Here is an 18,966-nt window from a genome sequence, read left to right on the forward strand (position 1 = left end):
TTATCCATCAATTCGCTTTGCTTTCCCAATGTCCATCCTGTTTCATTTTTCTTTGCCTTTTGTAAATCCTTTTCTTTCTTGTTTTCAAATTGATTTTTGGCTCTGGTTTTACTCACTGTATTTCTATTGGTTTTTCCTCAGCTGGTATAACAAAACCATCTGCAGTGGGATCATGTGGGACAAGTGTCTCTGGCTCTCTCTTTCTCAGTTTGTGCACCTCTTTCATTTGCTGTTTCTCTTTGTATTTTGCAGCTGTGATGGATCTTATGACATGTCAATGCATGATTGGTGACTGGTAGTGAGGATTTTCACATAAAGTTCGTCCTCCAAAACTTCCCTGGATAATCTTTATGAGATTTAATACAAAGCGAGGTCCTATTTCTCTAAGAGCAGCATCTTCTATGATCTGAAAATTCCAAAACCATATTCTATTATCCAAAATGATAAAAGTAAACATATGGTCCACAAATGGTTGGCTTTTGAGATGATATTGTGGTATACTAAAGATCCAAATTAAGAGTTCTTTTAACAAAGTGTAATGTGGTAATTAATCAAAAGCAGGATCAAAAGACAAAAGGGGCTGAGAACCTTTCAAATAGTTTCCAGTCATCCTTAGTTCAGCTAGGGTATGAATATTTTGAACAAGGAATTTAGCAGATGGTCCATGAGGTGAATTTGAAAGCCACATATAGAGATCCTCTTTTTTCTTAGCTTCAAAATAGATGAATAGATACATTTATTACAGTTTTTCATTTCACAGACCTCATTAATCACAAATAATCTATCTTTACGATCAATTTTAGTATCTGTTTTAGAATGAGGCATCAGCATTCTCAAGTCCTTCATTAAATGTCTTGTTCTGAAATTTATTCCTCTGGAAGAAAAGATGAGAATCTTTTCCTTATTTTTCCACCTACCCTTGCAAAAGGGACTTGGGATAGGGTCTCTCTCTTCTTCCTCCACTTCCTCTCTCTCTTCTTTCTCCACTTCCTCTGTGATGCCAATGATGCCAATGATGCCCTGCTTAGCTGGCAGCTGGCATCTTTTTCATTTCTTTCTGACTTCTTCAGGTTGGGAACTGAGTATGTATATATGTATGTATGTATTTATTTATTTTTTTTGAGACAGAGTCTCACTTTGTTGCCTGGGCTAGAGTGAATGCTGTGGTGTCAGCCTAGCTCACAGCAACCTCAAACTCCTGGGCTCAAGTAATCCTCCTGCCTCAGCCTCCCCAGTAGCTGGGACTGTAGGTGTGAGCCACCATGCCCGCCTAATTTTTTGTTTCTATTTTTAGTTGACTGGCTAATTTTTTTTCTATTTTTTTTAGTAGAGACAGGGTCTCGCTCTTCCTCAGGCTGGTCTCGAACTCCTGACCTCAAGCGATCCTCCCGCCTCAGCCTCCCAGAGTGCTAGGATTACAGGTGTGAGCAACCACACCCGGCTGGGAACTCAGTATTTAAAGGGAGATGGCATACAGAAAGGCAAAAAAGAGGGGTGAATAGTGAGGCAAATGGTTACATTCTTATGAGGTCAAGGAAATCTACATCTTACCTAAGATAAAGTGGATGTTTGAAGAGAAAAAGGGAGTAAAACAAGAATCAATTATGCAGATGTCCCTGGGTAGGTGAAAGAATGATTGATCTTGTCTCTATTCCGAACCTGGGAAGATAAACTTGTAATCAACATTATTAGGGTGGAACAGACTAGTTTTAGGAGCTAGACTTAGCCTGCAGACCCAAAGTTACAATCTGTATGTCCTTGTTTATGGGAGGCCAGCAAAGAATTTCTTTATGAATGATCTGTGGGGCCAATCCTTCATAAATGGCTGAGGCCTTTTGCCTTTCTGGAGAGATCTGGCTGATGCATAAAGTTATTAACAGCTATTCATTTGGAAGGGGGTGTTGTGTGACTCAGCCTCCAGGATTGGTCTTCCTTTTTGCATAAGGAATTGGGGCTGGGGGTCCTGAGATTTTTATTTTCATTTACATTTTAAACTAGTATGAATCTTCTGTTACTCTCAATCCAAAGCGTTCTTTTTTTAGACAGGATCTCACTTTGTGGCACAGGCTGGAGTGCAGTGGCATCATCATAGCTCACTGTAACCTTGAAGGCCTGGGTTCAAGAGATCCTTCCCGCCGCAGCCTCCCAAGCAGCTAGGAATACAGGTGCATGCCACCACATCCGGTTAATTTTTAAATATTTTGTAGAGACAAAGGTCTCACTATGTTGCCTAGGTTGGTCTCAAACTCCGGGGCTCAACTGATCCTCCAGTGTCAGCCTCCTGAAGTGCTGGGATTATAGGCTTGAGCTCCTATTCCAGTTTGCCTTCCTGCCTGTTTTGGATCCCAGGGCCACTTGGATTCCAACTTCTTGCTCAGCTGAAAGGCTTTTTTAGCTTGGTTCAGTCTAGCCAGCAGGGCTGCCTGGGATGGTTTGTAGGTTAGGACTGAGGAAAATGAGCTGAACTATATTTGAACAAATTCCCTTCCTCTCCTTAGCAGCACCCGTCTAATGATACTGGCTGGGCCACTTAGCTTGGAGAGCAATTTCTCCTTCTCTCTTGTTCCTCAGATGCAATCAGTTACTAAGTTCTAGTGATTTTCATTCCTTCTGTTTCTCACATCCACCCTTCCTTTTCCATTTCTTCTGTCCGTAGGAGCACAACTCCTCCCATCTGTTCTTCCGTAAGAGACTCCTCACGGGCCTCCTTGTCTCCAGAACATATAACCAGGCTAAGCTTCCTTTTATAGCCCTGTTTTCTTTTTTTTTTTTTTTTTTTTTAGAGACAGAGTCTCACTCTGTTGCCTGGGCTAGAGTGAGTGCCGTGGCGTCAGCCTAGCTCACAGCAACCTCAAACTCCTGGGCTCAAGCGATCCTCCTGCCTCAGCCTCCCGAGTAGCTGGGACTACAGACATGTGCCACCATGCCCAGCTAATTTTTTCTAACTTTTAGTAGAGACGGGGGTCTCACTCTTGCTAAGGCTGGTCTCGAACTCCTGAGCTCAAACAATCCGCCCGCCTCGGCCTCCCAGAGAGCTAGGATTACAGGCGTGAGCCACCATGCCCGGCCTATAGCCCTGTTTTCTTTCATTCACTCATTCATTCTTTTATTCATTTCTTCACACAAACATACATTGATCTATTCAACCAATATGTGTTAAGTGCCTACGATGAACCAGTTCTCTGCTACATTCTTGGGTTACAGTCATGACCTAGCCAGATATGATGCCTGTCCTCACAGAGCTGACATTCTAAGTGGGAAGACTGACAACTAAATGAGTTGTTCTAATAAAACTGGTGCTATGGGAGACCTAAGCTAGTGTGGGTGCTAGGGAAGCTTAGAACAGAGGGATGAATTGGAGTTAGCCATGTTGGAGAAGAGGGTAGAGGTGGTGATGGTAGTGTTGCAGAAACAGGAGCCAGATCACCTGAGTGAACCTGGCATTTAAATGGCTATGTGGCTGGCATGGTGGCTCATGCCTGTAATCCCAGCTACTCAGGAGGCTGAGGCAGAAGGATCACTTGAGCCCAGGAGTTTGAGACCAGCCTGGGCAACATAGCAAGATCACATCTCTAACAAAATTTTTAAAAAATGGCTGAGTGGCCCTGAGTCCATCTGGGCCTCAGATTTCTCATCTATAAAATGAGAGGACAAGACTACATGACTCACTACAGAGCATAAGGCACAGAGTAGAAACTTAAAGATTTCTCTAGTGAATGAAACAATCTAAGAACCCTTCTATTCTAAAATTCTATGAATCCTGTCTTAGTCCATCCAGGCTGCTATAACACAATACCATAGCCTGGGTGGCTTTATAAACAACAGAAGTTTATTTCTCACCGTTCTGGAGGTTGGGAAGTCTAAGAACAAGGTGGCAGCAGATTAGATATGTAGTGAGGGCCCATTTCTACACAGCGGTCTTCTCACTCTAATCTCCCAAAGTGGAAGGGGTCTCCCTTGGATCTTTTTTATAAGAGCACTAATCCCATTCAAGAGAGCTCTGCCTCTAAGACCTATTTGTTAGGTTTACTTAGAGTGGGAACTCGAAAAATATCACAAAGCCCGTGAGACAAAAGCTGCAGGAGTCTGGAGAGTCCAAGGTTATAAATCTAACTTCGACCACAGACAGCTGCAGCGAGGCAGGCATTCCTATCCCCCCTGATAAGGACAAAGCTACCCTCTCCCCTAACTCTGCAGGTGTTACTCACTGCCCCCAGAAAAACCCTCTATAAAACCCAAGTCTTTCCTCTCTCTCAGGGTGGATGCTCTTTGGCCTCTACCCATCTGCACCCAGGTGCTCAAAATAAAACAGCATTTTGCTACACATGAGGCTTCGTGTCTCTCTGTCGTCTCTGGACCTAACACTATTCACTTCCAAAGGGCCCCACCTCCTAATACCATCACCATGGGGATGAGGATTTCAACATGTGAATTTGGGAGGGCACAAACATTCAGACCATAGCAAATCCCTGATTTCTGTTTCTTGCCTCCTGGTCATCGTTCTATGGGGGCAGGTTAAATTGTTACACAAAGAATGATTTTATAAAGTCCACTTGTTGTGTATCTTTAAGAGTAGAAGAATTTACAAATGCAGGAGTGTGACTGAATCTGACTAAGCCCTGGAAAAGAGGACATGAAAAATCATGACTAAATGCAACGGTTTATGTAACCTAGGAGTCTTGTTCATATGTGTGTATGTATGCGTGTGTGTCCATACACACATGCATGCTAATGTGTAAGAACTCTGATTGAGGGAATACAGGAGACAATAGTGTCCAGACCATCACCGAGTGGGGTACACTAAGTGTATGGTAAGTGTATGGTCTGTATACTGAGAGCATCCCCTTAGCTATGGCGCTGGGGATAGCTTATTATCTTAATCTGTCAGGGCCAAGGCCTTGGTCCTCAAAGGTAAGGAAAGGATTATAATCTCCCAGTGATAGGAGATGGCTAACTGCCTAGTGGAACAGAGGTTTAGTGAGAGATGAGAACTGAAGAAGAGCTGAAGGCAACAGAATCTTTTTTGGGGAAGGGAGATGGGGGTCTCACTATATTTCCCAGGCTGGCCTTGAATTCCTGGCCTCAAGCAATCTTCCCGACTACAGGTGGGCACCCAGCTCCCTTTCCTATTTTTATTTTAATCATTTTATTTGTTTAAGCAGAGTCTTCTTGAAGGCTGTGAACAATGTCAGCTGCTGATCTTACTAGTGTTAATGAGGCACAACCCTGACAGCCTGCCCTGGGCTTTCCTAGTGGCACCAGTGAGGGCAGCCAGGGTGTCTGGGCAGCCAGCAAGCTGGCATTGGAGGAGAGGTGACTGGGCTCAGTTGGTTGTAATAGTGGCTTCCATCAGTCCTGCCAAGCACCAATGGCCAGCGACCTGGGGATCTGGGTAAAGCTCATCCTTGTGGAGAAGAGTGGACAGAAGCCAAGAACTATTCAGTTGGGGCCCCGCATGGAGGAGGAGCTGCAGTCTCCAGCAGATTCATACAGCTTAGTGGTGATACAGGCAGCTTTTCCTTTGATTAGTCTTTTGGAACAAAGCATATAGATGGGAAGAAAAGGGAAATGATAGCAAGAGGGAATTCTTAACATTGAAATTTTCTGCAAAACTTTGTGCATATGTGATTTTTCAGGGGAGAGGGTCCATAGCTTTCTCTGGATCCATAAGTGGGGGTCTCTGGCCCTTAAAAGCTCAGAATATTTGTATATTATATCCCTAAAACCTGAGTGAGGCTCATACAGAATCACAGTCACATGAGGGCAGGAGATGTTGTTTTTTTTTTTCAGTTCAGGCAATAGTTCAGTTCTATTGTGGGGAAAATGTCTCGTTGGAAGAGGCATATCATTCTAGACTGGGTTAGAATATCTTAAAGTAATACAATACCGAAATAATTGGAAGAATATAAACAGTGTGATCCCATAAACATCAAAACATCCTCAAATATGTACATACATGCTTGCATATGAAAAGAAAATTCTGGAAGGATAAACATTAAAATTTTAATAGCAATTACTCCTTAGGAGTGGAATGGAGAATGAGGAGTGAAGTAGAGACATGCACTTCTTACTTTACGTATTTCTGTATTTGAGTTTTTTTTTTTAAATAAGAATATCATTACTTTGTAATAAAAAACAAAGCGTTTTGTAAATAAAACACTAGATGCTACTTGACATATCCTCAAATGATTTAAAGAAGCTGGATGGAGAGTTGTATTTGATTTGTGAGAATGAGCCTGGGAAACTTGCAGGACCTTCCTCTCCTCTTCTACCTCAAATTCAGGATAGAGTTTGTTCTCAGCTCTGTCACCAAAACATAAGGCTTTCTTGTAGTACATTTTCTTTTTACCTGAGGCCCCTTCTCTGTCCTGGGACACTCTCAAACCCTATTACCCTTCTGGTTCATCAGCTACTGTTTCTGAAATGCCAAAACTTGGGAAAGGTAACACGATTTTTGTTGTGGTTTAGTTTCTTAGCCAAACTAGCTGTCCTAAACTCTGAGGGGTGGGCCCCAGAGGAGACCTATCTTCCTTTCTTAGTTACCTAGATTCTGCACACCAGCTGTTTAGCAGCCGCATGGGGACTCTCACTCCCCTCAACATCTTTCACCCACCTGAGCAGCTTGTTTTAGATCTGCAGCAAGAGCCTGGCTGGGGTGAGCATAGGAGGCTTGATCAGGGCCTTTCATTAATGTTCACTGAAGCTTAGCAGTGATGTCTGAGATCAAACATAATTTCTGGGGTAGCATGAGCATGGCAATATGTTTGGATCTCCTTAGTTTTGTCCTAGAATAGCCAGTCAATCAACAAATATTTTTTGAACACTATGGGAAGCTTTACCTGACGGCTCCCCTCCAGGTGAGTTAATTATTCCCTCTTCCCTAAACACAATGTATTGTAATTATTTATTCATTTGTCTGTCTCTTCTGGACTAAGGACACATCAAGGACAGAATCTGTGCCAAACTCACCCCTTCTCTATAACCCCAGTGCCCAGAGCTGTGCTCAGCACCAATTAAGGCCTCAGGAAATGTTTCTCTCATCGATTTACTACCTGCTCAGTATAGATGTATAACAAAGACTCTTTGCCTTCGAATAGCTTTCAGTCCTGCAGAGGAGAAAGACAAGAAACTAACAAAAAAGGAGGAGAGAAGTGCTAGAGTTGAGGAACAGGTGAAATAAACACCTTGGGTAGGCAGAAGAAAGAAGGTGGTTGAACGTTACAGGGTCTTGGAAGATTTTATGAATTACTCTCAAGCAAGGGCCTCTCTAATTTCCTTAGCCTCCTTCCAGTTTTGGTCTGCAGCTCCTGACGTGCTCCACACTCACCTCTGTGAAGCTTGTGCCGGGTCCTCCCTCTCTCACATTGTGCAGCAGCCTGGGGTGCCTTTCTCCTCTTGCCTCTGCCGCCTTGCCCCGTCCACTCTCTTTGAATATCCTGCCCTAGAGAGAGGCTTTCTTCTATAGCCTTTCAGGCCAATGATGGCTGGATGTGCACAGCCAAACCCAATTACTGAGATTTCCATCCTATTTTAATCAGTTATGTTAGCTGGAGATTTCTTAAGAAGCCAAACCACATCCTGGGCAAATCAGTAAGTCCTAATCAACAGGTGCCCCTGAGAATGTAGGAAGTAGTGGGTGGCCTGAGTCAGGAGTACAGGTACCAAGTTCCTGATCCTCTCCCAAGAAATAATTCTAGGTATTCCATTACCTCTCTCCTGATAAAACAGGGAGACCAAATTCCTCCTCATTCCTATCTCCTAGGAGGTAAGTTATACTCAGGCTACCTAAATTTGTCAGGCCCTATGCAAAATGAAAATGCAGGACCCTTTGTTAAAAAATTAAGAGATGGGACAGGAGAACATTAAACCAAACCTGAGGCCCTCTAAGCATAGGGCCCTGTGCAACTGCGCAAGTTGAATGCTCACGAAGCCAGCCGTGGTTACAGGATTGAGAAAGTTGACACTGCAAATATGATATGGTTGCTATGAGGAAGTTTGTGGATTGGAGGAAACATTAAATTACACTCACACCAGGTGTGGTGGTGTGCACCTGTAATCCTAGCTGCTGAGGCTGGAAGATCACTTGAGCCCAGGAGTTCAAGACCAGCCCAGACAACATAGTGAGACCCCATCTCAAAAAAAATTATGCTTAGTAAAATTTCAGCAATAAGCTATTGAAAGGATGGTTGGTCTTGCTAGTGAAGTAACAGAAAAATGAGCTCTCTCTGTACTCTCTCTCAGGCACCCTGCAGAGCTCCGTTTTTACAACATTTAAAAGGACCCCAGCAGACAAAAAGGAAATGTAAATTTTTTTATTTTGTGATTGCTAGACCTATTGACTAAGACTGCCTTTTTAGAATTTGTTTCTGTAGCCTCAAGGAGTTCCTGAGACGTTCCAGGACGGACAACAAGGGGGACAAACTTCAGGCCTCAGAGCCTGCCCAAAATCATATCTGCTATCAGCCTGCCACTAAAAGGAGCGGATATAACAGTTCACGGTACCCTGTTAATTTGGCTACAGCCACAAACCTTCGTCACCCCCTAAATAAAAAGTCTGAGTACCTGATTTCTCTTTGCCAACACTATCTCCCTCTCTTACAATGTGTTGGCCCTTTTCTGCCCAGGGAAAAGTAAATAAACTTCTTCTTTCTATCCTAATCTTTGTCTGGAGAAATCTTTCTCAAAACCCGCATGCACTAACTTTATACCCAAACAGTTATATAATAATGAGACTTCCTATAGACATCACCTGCAGCTATCTAACCAGGGCTCTGAGCATCAGATATCTCAATGGAAAGGAGTGGGGCAAAGAATGGACCAGCTTTCGGAAACGTGGGTTCTAGACCTAGCCCTGCCACTAACTTGCTGTGCAACTTCTGGTAAGTTACTTTCTTTCTATGGCTATCTTTTTTCTCACCTGTATGAGAAAAGATTTGAGTTAGATTTTTAAGTTCTCTTCTAACTTTCATTGCTGTGATTCCAAATGAGTGACATCCCCTTCAAAGAGGCTGTAATATATTCCTTTTGACAGCAAGGTCTTGCTTTCTGAGAACAAATCTGATTTCTGGAAATAGACAATGATTTTCAGCTAACTCTGGTAAGGATAGTAATGTTTTTGGTAAAAATTGAACCGTGATCTAAGTCATGTGATTTTATAATTTAAAAATGATTTTAATTTTTGGCTGACATAACTAAAATTGATACAGTCTGTTCAGTGTTTTTACTTGAATTTGTAACATTGAGAGGCCGTAAATTCATTCTAATGTTTCAATTTGCTTAAAATATCTTCTGAATTCTAGACATGCTTTCAGAGGCAATTTAAAAGCAATACAAGAAAAAACATCACATAACATAATAATCACAGCTTACACAATAGGGTAGAAACCTGTTTCAGTTGAGGACTAGGTATATCAAAAGCCCCACAAGTAATCAAGAGCCATGTAAAGTAAATATCAACTTAAATTAGTCTTTCCTAAAAATACTATTTAAGAGGGGCATATAAAATGTTAAACTCACTAGATTTTAGAATTAAAGAGAGGAGAATAAAATAGGCAGAAAAGGAAAAGAGAGAGGAGAAAGAAAGATAAGTACAAAGGAAAAGAAAGAAATAGAAGAGTTGTGGGGATTGGAGTTGAATAGTAAAGGGAACTTCAACTTTATCTGTAATATCTTAAAAATAAAAAAAGTGAAGCAAACATGGTGATAAATAAGGACAATTCTGGGTGGAGGTTACATGAAATTTTCTATTAAAAATATTCTCACAATATCAAAAAAGGGGAAAAAAAGAAGTAAATGGTACTCTGGTCTGGTCTCTGTCTCTGGCAGATCACAGCCCTTTGAAAAGTCAATTATGGTTCAGAGTTCTTGTGTCTTGAGATTTCCAAGAGTGGAGCAATTATTTACAGCCTAGCTAAGGTGAAGGTTCTGTTTCACTCTGAATGGGATGACTTTCTTTGACCAGAATAATACATGGCTCACCCTACCTGTGAGACCAAGGTTTGTGACTTAGTGTTGCTCATTCCTAAGTGGGCTCCAGCTCAGGTGAGGAGAGGAGTGGGGGAAGGAAAAAGCAGCCCAGTCAGCATCAGTTGGAATCAGCTGTTGTCAGACATGGGCTCATGCTTGACCCCCAGCATGTCCCTATACAACCGTGTGTGGGGAATAGAGAACAAGATAAGGACAGGGTTGTGTACTTCTGGATTTGTAGCTTCTGGCTTGCAAACAACTTTCTATTTTTCTTGTCTAGAATGCCATGGCTATTCCCCATCTCCTTCTCCAAATCCTACCCTTCCAGGAGCCTGCTTAAGTCCTGCCTCCTCCAGGCCCACTGTTCTCTAGGCTACCTCTGGGCTCTTGCCTTCTGCCAGACAAGAGGGAGTCCTCTGGCCAGGGGCTGCAAAGGACAAGATTAACTGCCCTGGATTGTCATCTCTTGAGGTGCCTGTGGAAAGCCAGTTCTACCCCATGTTGCTCCAAATTCCTCTACCTGTTGACCCAGGCCACAGAGCTCCAAGATAATGATTCCAGTTAATGCTTTTCTTCAGGCAAGGAAGGTCTCTCTGATGATCTGAGTTCTATGGGAAGGCAAAGTGGGCATAAATTACAAAATAGAATTTAAGCCACATTCTGCCTCAAAATATCTCTCCTTAATTAGCCAGGTTCTAAAGCTTGTCTTACGGGTCACTAGGGCAGTGCAAATGATCTCAGACATGAGAGTAGCAATTAAGTTGGTAGCAAATAGTGCTACTGGACTGGTTAGTTTTCTATTTTTCTATCTAAGGGCAGAGCTCTGAGGAAGGGAATAGAGGAAGAAGCAAAGAAAGAAGGGTCCAGAGAGCTTTGGGACATGATGTCAGGAGGGCAGATTCTGCTGAGGCTGGACATGGGACGCCAAGAGGGAAGAAGGGACTAATGAAAAGGGCCTGAAGAAGCCCTGGTCGTAAATTTGTCTCTCTTCTCAAGACTGTCCTCTTATGAATGGATCTGAAGAAAGGCACTTCAGGGACTGAGCAGAACATTCTGAGGGATCCTTTAACCAGCCTCATCCATGACTGGAGGGGAAAATATTAGAAAGATAAGGCCAATTAAGCAAGAGGGATTCACCAACATCTAAAGTGGTTAGTTCTTGCTCTCTGTCTTTGCTTAACACAGTACCAGAGGTTCAGAATCCCTGCTAAACCATAAACCAAAAACTTATGGCTCCCCTGGCCAAGCCAGTGATGGCCAAGCCACTATCACTGCTGCCTGGACAACTGAATGTCTCTTAATTGACATCCTCTCCTCTATTCTGTCCTATTCCATTTATTCCCTATATTGTAGCCAGAGGGATATTTTTTTTTTCTGAAACACAATTCAAATCACAATAGTCCCTGCTGCAAACCTTTACTAGCTTCCCATTGTTCTTGAAATAAAATTCAAATTTACAACAAGATCCTGCAACCCTCCCTGATCTCATCTGATACAGTCTCCTTCTAAATCACTGCATTCTAGACATACTGTACTCCTGTACCTAGAATATGCCAAACTCTTCCCCACCTCAGGCATTTATACCTACTATTTTCCTGGCCCTAAATGTTCTTTCCCTGGACTTGAACTTGATTCCCTCAGCTCTTCACATGGCTAGATCACTGGTAACCTTTGGGTCTTTGTGCAAATATCAACTCCTTCTTTGACCACTCTATCTAAAAGTGTCTTTCCCCAGTTTCTCTCTATCCTGTTCATCCTATTTCTTCATAGCATTTATCATAATTTGTAATTATCTCTGTCTATCTCTGCATTGGCTTTCCCTCCTTTGTAGAATCTAAACTCCATGAGGGCAAGTATCTTGCTGTCATATTTGTTTTGCTACCCCCAGTACTAAGCAATGCCTGGAACAAAGCAGGCACTCAATAAATATTTGATGAAAGAATGAATGAGAAGAAAAGAAAACCAACAACAGGTCAGGGGCAGTTGCTCGTGCCTGTAATCCCAGCACTCTGGGAGGCCAAGGCAGGAGTATTGCTTGAGTTCAGGAGTTCTAGACTAGCCTGAACACGAGCAAGACCCTGTCTCTATAAGAAATAGAAAAATTAGCTGGGCATGGTGGCACACACCTATAGTCCCAGCTACTCAAGAGGCTGAGGCAGGAGGAGGGCTCAAGCCCAGGAGTTTGAGATTACAGTGAGCTACAATGATGCCACTGCACTCTAGCCGGGGTGACAGAGTGACTCTGTCCCCGAAAAAAAAAAAAAAGAAAAAGAAAAAGAAAACTAACAACAGAATGTCCTGATTTGTTAGTCCCCTTGGACCAACAGGACCAACAGGACAGGTTACAAATCAGATTGGAGGTGATATAATATCCTTTCCTTGGCCTTTGTTCTGTCATATTGGGGCTTGGAAGACCTTTATCAACATTCTTATCTAAGTGCTAGGATAGGCTCAGGACTTTGGCTTTTCTTAACATCTTTGATCTTGTCTTTGACCAAGAAACTTAAAAGAGATAGTCTACCAGCCAGCCTGAGCAAGAGTGAGACCCCGTCTCTACTAAAAATAGAAAGAAATTGTCTGGACAACTAAAAATATATAGAAAAAATTAGCCGGGCATGGTGGCACATGCCTGTCATCCCAGCTACTCGGGAGGCTGAGGCAGGAGGATTGCTTGAGCCCAGGAGTTTGAGGTTGCTGTGAGCTAGCCTGATGCCATGGCACTCTAGCCCAGGCAACAGAGCAAGACTCTGTCTCAATAAAAAAAAAAAAAAAAAGGAGATAATCTAATTTGTGGATAAAAGTGACTGGCCCCAGTCTGGAGCCCCAGACTCCCCGAGTCTGGAGTGGGACTATAAGAATCACAGGGCCTTAGAACTAGAGAAGATCTTAGGGGAATCATCTTGTCCAGGCTACCTAAACTGGACTGTGCATTAGAGTCGTCAGGGATGCTTTTCCTTCCCAACCTAACAGTACTTTATTAAGACATAATTTATGTGTAATAAAATGCACAAATTTTAAGTATCGATCTTGATAAATTTTAACTTGTGCATATACCTGTGTAACTACCACTCAGATAAAGGAATAGAGCATGTCTTCCATTCCTGAAAGTTCCCTGGCCCCTTCCAGTCAGTATCCATTTCCACCCTTCACAGGTAACCTCTACTCTGATTCTTACCACTAGATCGGTTTTGCTGGTTCCTGTATTTCACATAAGTGGAACCATACTGAATAAAATATTTTGTGTCTGACTTCTTTTGCTCAACACAATTTTTTTTTTTTGCTATAACAGAATACCTGAGAGTCAACATAATATTTTTGAGATTATATCCTTTCTGTTATGTGAATAAGCAGTTTGTTATTTTTTATTGCTAATTGATATTCTACTGTGAATATACCCCATTTGTTCATCTATTCTCTTAGGGGAGCTTTTACAAAATATAAACCCCAAAACCTTCCCTAGTCCCGCTGAATCTGAATCTCCAGGGGTGGAACCTGGGAGACATGTTTTTAATAAGCTTCCGAGTGACTCTGATGTACAGCCATGTGTGAGAAACACTGATCTGGTCCATCCACGCTGGTTCCACGGTTGTGGAAACTGAGGCTTAGAGTAGGAAAGGAGTTTCCCAAGTAGATACTTGAATCAGTAAGAGCCCAGACTAGAACCTCTTCCACTGTACTGTTCTTTCCACTGTAAGACAACTCAAACTGCTAGTTAGTGACAAAGGCAGAGGCATGAATTGTAATGGCTTCCACTTACTGAATATCTGCTATATGCCAGGCTCTGCTCTAGGCACATTATGTATATTTAATATGCTTACCAAGCTGAGGAAACTGAAACCCAGAGCACAAGGTCATGGAGGTAGTGAGTGACAAAGAGAGGGGTCAACCTCAGGTCTGTCTAACTCCAGAGCCACATGAGAAGGTTGGTACATTTTCCTGAAGTGAAAAGAAAGAAAACTACAGACTCCTTGGTTCGCTGGCCTGGCTCAGTCCAATCTGCGATGATAGGAAAAACAAACACAAAAACAATGCAAACAGTATTTACTCCACTTCTTAAGCCGTGGTTTTATAATTCCTTCAGTTCTGTACACAAAGTACTCCAATGGTGAAATCTGTCAACTGTCTGACTAAAAATATGCCAGCTAAGGGCAAGGTGATCTGTTGGCTTAATCCCTAGCTCTTCCTCCTCTACTGACAAGTCTCCCCCCTGGGTGGGGACTGTAAATGCTGCCAGTGGGGCTGTCAGGGATGGCTGTCCACATCTGGAAAGCAAGCTTTCCAAAGCGGAAAGGGCCCCAACTCTTTCATCAGGGAATAAACCCACCCCAGCAGTCAGGGACTGGAATGAGTCACAGACACATCTGCTAGTTGAGATGCTCAATCCTGAGTCCCGAGAGTCTGGAAGTCTCCATTTTCCACTAAGGAGTGTGTCTGAGAAGTATGAGGGAAGAGGCTGACATAGGGAAGTGGAGATCTGTCTTTTGTAGCTGGCAGGGTTGGGGCAGCAGGATGGGAAAGAATGGAGGAGAAGAGAAGAAAGCTTGTGGATGCTGACAAAGACTCTCCTTGACCAAACTTTAGTTAGGTATCTCTGAGCTTTCTTCTCAACCAGGCCTCGAATTTGGCCCCTAGTCCTATCTTTGGCCTGCTTAGCCCAGTTTTAGCAAGACTCCTCGCACCCTTGGTATCTAATCAAGTTCCTCAACCCCCACCTTTGATGCACAGTACAAGTCCTTGACCTGCCTTTAGCAAGAACCCTCCTTTATGTCTCCTTGTAGCAATTTTCCATCCCGACTCCCTCACTCTGATTTTTGGCTATAAATCCCCAGTTGCCTTTGCTGTGTTAGAGTTGAGCATGAAATCTCTCCCCTGTTTCAATATCCCTATTGCAATAGTCTTGAATAGCCTTCTCCTTACTGTTTAAACAAGAATCAGGATAATATTTTAACAACACTAAATTTTTTTTTTTGATCTCACTATGTTGCCCAGGCTGGTCTCAAACTCCTGCCCTCAAGTGATTCTCCCACCTCAGCCTTTGGAGTAGCTGGGATTATAAGTGTGCACCACCATACTCAGCTAATTTTTTTTTTCTAGGCTCTCACTATGTTGCCCAGGCTGGTCTCAAACTCCTGCCCTCAAGTGATTCTCCCACCTCAGCCTTTGGAGTAGCTGGGATTATAAGTGTGCACCACCATACCTGAAGAAACACTAAAATTATTTGATCTCTTGGCCTATATCTATACACATAGACTGATTTGACTATTGTGACTGAATTATTGGCTCATCTATTTCTTATGCCTAACAGATGCCAAATTGAATAATATTTTAATGAGTGGTTTTGGTTTTATGTAGACAGCCTGCTTCAGGACCATTCTGAGACCAAGAACCATATGGCAGTCTCAGGCTCTACCTAAAGGGCCCTGAGTTAGAATTTGAAAGAAGGCTTGAGGCTGCATCCCTTCTCAAGAAACAAAAGGAAAAGAATCATTCAGGTAGCTTCTTGTCACTATGAAATCTGTCTCCCTGTTCCACTGAAACAGGGGTCAGAGTCCAGGCTTCCCAGATAGTCATTCCCACAGTGTATAAAGAATACAATATTGGTAGAAACTGCTAAGTTATTATTATTATTATTTTTTTTTTGGAGACAGGGCCTCACTCTGTTGCCTGGGCTAGAGTGCAATGGTGTCATCATTGCTCACTGCAGCCTCAAACTCCTAGGCTCACGTGATCCTCCGTAGCTTCCTGAGTAGCTGGGACTATAGGTGCATGGCACCACAACCCGCTAATTTTTTAAAATATTTTGTAGAGATGGTGTCTCGCTATGTTGCCCAGGCTAGTCTCAAACTCCTGGCCTCAAGCAATCCTCCCACCTGGGCCTCCCAAAATGCTAAGATTACACGTATGAGCCACCGTGCCCTGCCTAAATGATTACTTTAAATCTCCTGACATCATTCCTTTCAGCTTGTTTTATCTTTCACTCAACAAAGACCTTACTGGGTACTATATTGATTTTGTTTTTGATCTTCAGAAACCACTTCTCTTCCCTTTCTTTGCCCCAATAATCATGCTGTCTTTTGATTTCTGAATTTCTTTTACTTGGAGTGCATTCTACACAAGCACTCACTAAGCATAGCCCAAGCTGAGCTGATGGCCTGTGACAGCTCTCAACAAATTTACAGCAGAAGGAAGAGAAGAGGCTTTAATGTCAGACGAAATTTTCTGCAGAAAAGGATCAAGTCAGTACCAATGAAATACAGCACAATAAACCTTAAGAATATGTATGAATTAGTTCTGTTTGGAGAAAGTGGAAAAGGTTTTGAGATAGACAACTATGAAAGTATTTTTTGGAGTGGGTCAAAATCTCTTGATCCCACTAAGGCCCCCAAAATAACCAAAGAAAATAAAAAAATGATTCCAATATGCCATCCATTTAGCTTCCTTGAGCCTTTCCAAAGGAAACAATGGAACAAATGTCCAATGTCACTGAAGTGGAGCAAATTCACCCACAATCGAAAACATTAACCTGAGGTTTTTTTAATGGGCATTAAAATGTGTCAAAATGGGCATCCATTCTGAAAAATCAAACACTTAGAAAAGGAAGATTGGTGATAAATGGAATTTTGGCTGTTTCTGCTCTAATAAATATGAAATGAGGCCAGGGATGGTAACCTATTCTCGCATACTCTTCATATTTTACCCTCCTCCTCTACTCTTCTATTTATCACCTTTTCCAGCTCCCCTCAACAGAGAAAACCCCACACTCAAAATCTAAGGCAGTGATCTGTCTAGAGAGTCTGGGCACATGATTTTTTATAAATGGGAAAGAGGGCTGGGTACCGTGGCTCACACTTGTAATCCCAGCACTGTGGGAGGCTGAGGTGGGAGGATTGCTTGAGAACAGAAGTTTAAGACCAGCCTGAGCAACATAGTGAGATGTCACCTCTACCAAAAATTAAATAAATAAATCATCCAGGTGTGGTGGTATGCACCTGTAGTCCCAGCTACTCAGGAGGCTGAGATGGGAGGATCACTTGAATCCAGGAGTTAGAGGCTACAGTGAGCTATGATTGTACCACTGCACTCCAGCCTGAGCAACAGAGCGAGACCCTGTCTCAAAAAAAAAAAAAAGAAAAGAAAAAGAAAAAATCAATAAAACCAAAATCTAGTTCTTAGAAATGAGAGAGTGCCAAATTCTAACCACCAGACCACCAGGGAGGCTCAGTTCTTAGAAATGACCAACGTGGGCCAAGTGTCGTGGCTCACGCCTATAATCCTAGCACTCTGGGAGGCCGAGGCAGGAGAATTGCTTGAGCTCAGGAGTTCAAGACCAGCCTAAGCAAGAGTGAGGCCCCGTCTCTTCTAAAAATAGAAAAATTAGCCAGGTGTTGTGGCACGTGCCTGTAGTCCCAGCTACTTGCGAGGCTGAGGCAAGGGGATAGCTTGAGTACAGGAGTTTGAGATACAATGCTACAATGACACCACTACACTCTACCCAGGGTGACAGAGCAAGACTCTGTCTCAAAAGAAAAAAAAAAAAAAGACCAATGTGATTGATGAGTCTCTGATAAGACTGATCAAGACAGGAGAACAAATAAATAATATTAGGAATGTAAAAGGGAACATAACTATAGATGGATCAGCGATAAGACATCAAATTTAAAAAATTTATGTCAATGTGTTTAAAAACTGAGGTAAGAGGCCAAGCACAGTGCCTCAAGCCTGTAATCCTAGTGCTTTGGGAGGCACAGGCAGGAGGATCTCTTGAGGCCAGGAGTTGGAGGCTGCAGTGAGCTGTGATTGCACCACTGCACTCCAGCTTGGGCGACAGAGTGAGACTCTGTGTCTAAAATAAATAAAAAAGAAATGAACCAATATTACACGTGCAGACTGATCCTCAAATCTTAAATTTTGTTCTGTAAGAGTCATTAAAAATCCGATACTACAAGCAAATTTCTGAAGACATTTAAAGAAGTGCTAAAAATGTGACTCTGAGGTCAAGGTTGATATTTAGGAGTGCTTCTATCTTAGGGTAATTTATTTTTATTTTTTACTGCTAGAAAATAGAAAAAGCATGGTAAAGAGAAATAAGAAGCCACTAATTAGCAAAAGATTGATTGCTTACTTTACACTAAACTCTTAACTACTCTGACCCATGAAAGTGAATCAAATAAATCTGTTTAACTTTCCAAGAAAATGGGATGACTGTCAAGTTTTAAACTTTCCTAAGTAGCAGCAGCTTCACTCATTCTAGAAGCAGATTAAAGTTGTGACCTAAACTTACATGCTTACCCCAAAGAGCCAAGGCACTTCATTTTTCACCTTGTAGTGAGGAGATTTGCTGCTTGTCTGTAATTTCAAAGATAAAAACAAGAAAACAACCAATCATACTACAAAAATCATATCAAGCCTTCACTCCATCTCACAGGAAGATTCTTGTAGACTCACAATGAAAAGAGTATGAGGTTGCTGTGAGCTAGGCTGACACCACGGCACTCTAGCCCGGGCAACAAAGTGAGACTCTGTCTAAAAAAAAAAAAAAAAAAAAAGACAACAGGAGCTCCTAGCAGCTGGCTTTCTCAGCTCATCTCTTTGCCTTTCCACCAAGCAAAACTCCTGCTTTCATATTCATCCTGGTTGCCACAAGTCTTGTGGTCTGGTCTCCCTTTATTTCTCCCTAGACTTTGGAATTGGAATTGATGTTGACGCCGAGATTAAAAGGAATTATGAGGGAAGTGGTTGTGCTGAGGAGACTGCATGGGCAGAGTTTAATGAGAATTTAATTAGTAATGGATCCTAGGAGACAGAATGAAACTTAGGCCTAGTGAGTTAACTTAAAAAAATAAATCCTTCCAAAGAAGGGTTTTACTCAGAAATTCTTTGTGTTGGCTGGGTGTGGGCAACTCATATCTGTAATCCTAGCACTCCGGGAGGCCGAGGTGGGAGAAAAGTTTGAGCTTAGGAGTTCGAAACCAGCCTGAGCAAGAGTGAGACCCTGTTGCT

The 18,966-nt window shown here is 42.4% G+C and overlaps 1 pseudogene; it reads right to left on the bottom strand.

The window, feature by feature from the left end:
• LOC105827515 lies at positions 1-4,147 on the bottom strand (annotated as a pseudogene).
• Between the last annotated feature and the right edge of the window lie 14,819 nt (positions 4,148-18,966).

Source organism: Propithecus coquereli, unplaced genomic scaffold (genome assembly GCF_000956105.1).
Source record: "Propithecus coquereli isolate 6110/MARCELLA unplaced genomic scaffold, Pcoq_1.0 Scaffold122, whole genome shotgun sequence".
In the NCBI taxonomy this organism is placed as follows: Eukaryota; Metazoa; Chordata; class Mammalia; order Primates; family Indriidae; genus Propithecus; species Propithecus coquereli.